General features: G+C 34.1%; 1 pseudogene; it reads left to right on the forward strand.

The window, feature by feature from the left end:
- Nucleotides 1-3,352: 3,352 nt before the first annotated feature.
- LOC134259689 (piggyBac transposable element-derived protein 2-like) lies at nucleotides 3,353-4,772 on the forward strand (annotated as a pseudogene).
- The last annotated feature ends 1,191 nt before the right edge of the window (nucleotides 4,773-5,963 follow it).

The following is a 5,963-nucleotide window of genomic DNA, read 5'->3' on the forward strand; positions in this document are numbered from 1 at the left end:
GCGCGTGAGATCTTATTTTTTTGACCATGTCATTTTGTCTATGCTTCTAATATATACTTATAATATGAGTTTCAAAGCATTTCATCAATAATTTAAATAGTTACGTCTGTATCAATTATATTGGACATTTCTCGTGTTGCACGTGCGAGCTCTTGCAAGCACATGTGCATGCACATGCTTTCATGATAAATCTTATATTACAGGCTGTTGACCTCCCTTATGTATGACTATGTTCAAAATTTCAAAGGATTTTATCAAAAAACAAAAAAAGATATTGAAACTTTAGTTTCAGCCAATCAGAGCGAAGCGCACGTGCATGCGCGTGCGATCTTGCTATTTTGACCATGTCATCTTGTGCATACTACTAATATATCCTTACATTATAAGTTTCAAAACATTTCGTCACAAAATAGAAAAGTTACGGTTAAATCCATTATATATTGGTCATTTTAAGTTTTGCGCGTGCGCGCTCTTGCAAGCACGTGCGCGCAAAATGACCTTGATTCCGCAAATCTACATAACATGCCTACTTACCCTAAAAAGGTTTCACCTAAGTCGGATGTGTAGTTTACAAGAACACTCGCGTACAAAATTTTCCCAGGAAGAAAAATAATAATAAGAATAAGAATAATAATAATAAGAAACAGAGTAAAAACAATATGTTCCCCAACTTCGTTTGGGGAACATAACTAAGATTAATTCATCAAAGCAATGTGTTCGTATATGTAATTAAGTTCTCCTCAAATTGATATCAAATTGATATCGTTTTAATTGTTAGGCCCTTTGCGAAAAAAAAAATTATTAATTAAAGCAAAAACAAAGTGCCACGTAAATCATTGGTCAATACTAGTAGCCGAAAACTCTCTTTATATATATTTATTGCAGAAATGAAACAAAAACTTCAAGTAATAATTCATTTATTTTGCAGATGTGTGCTTATAATCTTATAATATATAGGTATGTATCATCTACCTCGCATGTCAGAGGCTGTGTATGTAGGACTGTGTCATGAAATAGGGAGTCCTACAGAAGCGAGGATCAGGAGAGAAGTGACAGACACTGAAGAGGTGGTGAATCAGCCTGTGTGCATCATGAGGGGATTTGATAGAATGAAGAGTGGGAGTAGTCGTGAGGGATTCAGAATGAAAACTTCAGATAGCGATTGGATGTACTGGCCTCCAGACCACAGGGTGATATGTGATATCTCTCAGATCAGTCTCTATCGTATTCCACAACACACCTTTATTCTGATGGCGTGTGATGATATAACACCGGGATTTACCAGACTTAACCTGATGAGTCAATCAAATAATTCGATAATTGCTTCATCTTGTGTATTGATAAATAACAATGTATATATTTCAAGTACATTATTTAGAGATAACTATTTGCGATTCTTAAATACCTGCAATGTTCCTACTGCTGTCCCACATGGACCTTGTTCTACCTTTTCCTTATTTCAAGAGATTGACTATGCGTTTTGTTTGCAGTCAGATCATTGGCCTACATCAGCACTACCATGTATACAGAGATGTCGTCTACGGGGCTGGCCAAAACACAATGTTTTATCAGATATATTAAACGGTGGATTTCATGTTGTTCCTATCGGAAGAACACCTGAAAATGAATTAGAATGGAGAATCTCATTCTCTAGAGCAGAACAAAAACTCGTTTATTCAATGAATCATTGTCAGTTTTTCTGTTATGGTCTTTTTTTGAAAGAAGTAATTAATTGCCAACCTAATACATCCATTATCTGCTCATATTTCATAAACACTATTGTCTTTTGGGTCATACAGACCAATACATCCTTGTCTTGGACACCAGATAATTTATTGTTTTGTTTCTGGGAAAGCTTTAAATTATTGATATACATGGTACATACAGGAAAATGTCCAAACTTTTTTATTCCACAAAACAACATGTTTAGACTGAAAGTAACTGGTTCTGTACAAACCTCATTGTTCAGTCAGTTGTATGATTTGTATTGTAAAGGAATATGTTGTCTACTATTAAGTGAGACAATCCAATCTTACATTAGTATTGCTATATTAAACAGAACACTTAGAATCTGTACACATGAGAACAGTATTTTATCAACCACTCAATTGGATATTACCTTATTTTTAGAATTATCTTCTTTAATTCAAGATATTAATTGTAATGACGAATTTGCAGTTTACATGAGACAAATAGAAAGTATAAGTAGGAAAAAGCTTACATCTTATGAAACAGTCTCTTTACAATGCATCACATCAAATGTGCTACGGAATATTGCAATGTACTTAGAGCGTTTAATGCATCAAAATGAAACTCGGAATAAGGTTTTCTATAAGTTGAAAGTATCAACCTTGCTAAAACAGTCGTGTAAGTTTGGACCTTTATCTGACGTTCTTTATCTTGCTATGTACTTCTACAAAACACGTAGATATGAAGACTCACTCAGTTGTTTACAGGAGAGAATGTCATTGCCATATATTATATATGATGGTCATGTTAATGTAAATATGTACATTTATTACATGGAAAGGAATACTTCGGGAACAAAGATGAAGAGAGCTTTAATGAGAAGCATTAAGCTTCATTGTGAGTACACGTACATAGATGAACTTGCATTAGAGCAGAAGATCAGTAGGAATAATTTTGTGAGTGAAGTATTTATCCAACCTCTAGTGATGTTACACATGTTGTTTATACTGAATCACCACAGACTGGGTGACACGGTCAGGTCACATCAATCTCTACAGGATCTACAGACACAGCTGCTCTATGATGCCGGGGTTTATGTATCTCCTCTTCTCAGAGATATTTCGTGGCAAATACTGGGAATCTGTCAACAAATCTGTGGAGACTATTCGGGATCTCTCCGGTCTTATCAATATTCACTACAACAAATGCCAATTCACAGTCTTCACGAAGCAACATTGTTAAGAATAAACATTCTTCCAAATGATGTTTATTGAATAAGTGAATTTGTTAACATTTTTGATTAAAATTTGTTGAAAGACAGTGTTCAATATCATTTATCCATGTACAAATTTATACTTTACTGTTTTCATTTGTTGGGTTTCTTTGAAATTCATTAGGCTTCTGCATGTTTTATAAATATGCTACCGATATTGTACATGTTCCTTTAAACCCCTGAACGGCCAAGTGGCCTTTTGACGTATTTTTATGCTCGCATTGGGAAAACCTCTAGTGTGATGTAACGACATAGAATACGATAAAAATATTGATTTTTTTTTTAAACTAGAGAAAATTTCCAATTTTCTTTATGAAGAAAATGTTTTGTGTAAGTTCGTTTAAATATCAAAGAATGAAATATGCATTTCGGAGAAATTTTCGGAGGTACATGAAGCCTGGGCAATGTCAGAGCATAGATGAGGGAATGATACGCTACAAAGGGCATATTTTTTCAAAGCCGTATACCGTATCCCACGTCCAACAGTGGGATTTGAACCCGTGACGTAAGGATCAACTCATTACTTCGTGACTTTATAGCAGATGCTCTAATCATAGCACCAAGAAGGCGACAGGGGAAATAGGTTATTGAACATATTATATTAATTTATGCACTGTTTAATTCATTCATTTTTTCCTTATTTCCAAGAACTTTTAATTGTTATGAACAGTGCAATACCATTTAAATTGTGTAGGTCTGGATGAGATATGAACCAAATGGATATATCAATGATTATAAAATCTACTTGGGCAAACATGATGAGATGCAAGGGCAATACCATGGTGAAAGAGTGGTTAAACATTTATCCAAGTCACTTAAATGGAAAGGACACCACCTATTCTTTGATTGGGATGATTTTGAAACAAAATAGTTTTTGATGTTTTATCTCAATGTATATTTACTTCCTTGCTTATGTGAATCAGTTATATACAGTGTTTTGTGAAAACTTGAAATTATGAAATGATATCTGGAATTAACCTCAGCTAGCTATAATGAAATGCATATTTTTGAAACTATTTCGTAGGTACTTTACATCGATTCCATTACTTCAGAATCTTGAAGTTAATGGTTTTATGCGTGTGGTACTATAAACACAAATCGTTAAAGGCTTTCCACTTAAACCTAAGAACCCAACTTTTAGTGGTCATGGTGATGCGGAACAACTGCAACATGACAATTTGGTTGCAACAGCATGGTAAGATGCCAAACCAATACAGTAATTGAATGTTTGTTGACTGGCATGTATTTTACTGAGAAATGTATCCATCCATTTGATAAATCATGCGTATTTTATAGGTTCATATTGTTTCAACCACATCTGATCCACTTGGAGATGGGTCAACACATCGCCGAGTACCTGGAGGGGAGGTCATCCTAATACAACGACCACCAGCTATTGCAGCTTACCAGAATAATTACTATGGGATAGATCGTGCCATGCAGTGCCGTTCGAAGTGTCCAATTGGTCGACAGTCAAGAAAGGACTGGAAGTATTTCACGAATTTCATACTTGAGGTGGCCCAGGTCAACACGTTCCTACTTTGAAAGATGACCCCTAGTGTGGTGAAACCAAGAAAGCATTATTCTCTCGGTGATCTTCATACCGATATATTGCCATGAGTCTTATTGCAGATTTTTCTAACAGGAAGCAGCCAATATATTCTGGAGTGCAGCTTATTACAGCAGCAGGTTCAAGTCAGCATCGAAGCATAAGTTGGATAGACATCGTGGACGGTGTAAATGGTGTGCAAAAGAGGACAAGAGGAAAGATGTTACTCATGATTGTGACAAGTGTATGGTTCATCTTTGTCAGGGTGCTTGTTTTCAAGCATACCATGTGCATAATCAGCTTCAAATTTTGTAATGAATTCCTGTCATTATCAAAGTGTGCATCTTTATTCAGTGTTGCTATAATCTGTTTAATTAATAATTAATTAAAAATTAATAATTTTTAATTTTTTTTTCTCAAAGATGTTAGTGATGCCTTATATATGTACATACGAAGGTTATTCAAAAAATACGTAGACAATGCTTCTCATCGTCATATAATTATTACAAGATTATAGATTAAGACATTTTCGTAAACAAAAACATTTATTGTGTTGAAATGTGAAGTTTCATTCCATTTGATTAAAAAGAACTCATGTTAGCCAAAATTTAAACCAACATGTTTTGTTACCACGGAGCACGGTTAACCAACATTGTAACGTCAAAGACAACGTTGAGAAAGTTTGTTAAAATTATAGTAATTTTCTTAATTTCAAACACGGTTTGTAGCGTCTTCTCCATTCAAAAAACATATCCGTAACACTTAGCACCTAGTTTGCGAACAATTGTACAAATATAGCTTGAAAAAGAATGTCATTGTTTTCGAATTCTTTAATTTACCATGTAACTCTATTAATTCTGCAACAGGGAAGCACACATCACGTTCTTTAACGTTCCTAACTCTATCGACAATATTTTTAACTTTAACCTGTTTCTTTGCAGACAATCCATCGTCAGATTCAAACTCGCTACCACTCAAAAATTGTAATTTCCATTTAATACAAATACACATATTATTTTTCATACAGATCCTGGTTTATACGGATTTTTTTAGCTTGTAAAAGAAGATTCCCGAATGTACAGTACAATTTTATTGACACTTGCTGCTCCGTGACGTCCTCTAACGTCATGGTTTTTGGCTTTTTTTGATAAAGTCCATGTGTATTTAGATACTGATATCTTTTGAATGGAGCGACATATTACATAACCTGATTTCATTTTGATTAATACAGCAATACTTTATTCAAACATGTAAATTTTATTTCGTTTAAGCTCCATTTATTAGAGGTATTGCTATAAATACTATACGCAGTACAGTTAAGGTGCGCAATGGAAATATCGACTAAATTTTGTATTTAAAAATGTATTCGTAATCGGGATGGCGATAATTTTTAGTACATTATTTATATCGGATAATTATTATTATGATTAATAACTACATATCGAGGACGAT

The sequence above is a fragment of the Saccostrea cucullata genome, unplaced genomic scaffold (genome assembly GCF_032062105.1).
Source record: "Saccostrea cucullata isolate Sc308-1 unplaced genomic scaffold, CSIRO_AGI_Scuc_v1 ctg12432, whole genome shotgun sequence".
In the NCBI taxonomy this organism is placed as follows: domain Eukaryota; kingdom Metazoa; phylum Mollusca; class Bivalvia; order Ostreida; family Ostreidae; genus Saccostrea; species Saccostrea cuccullata.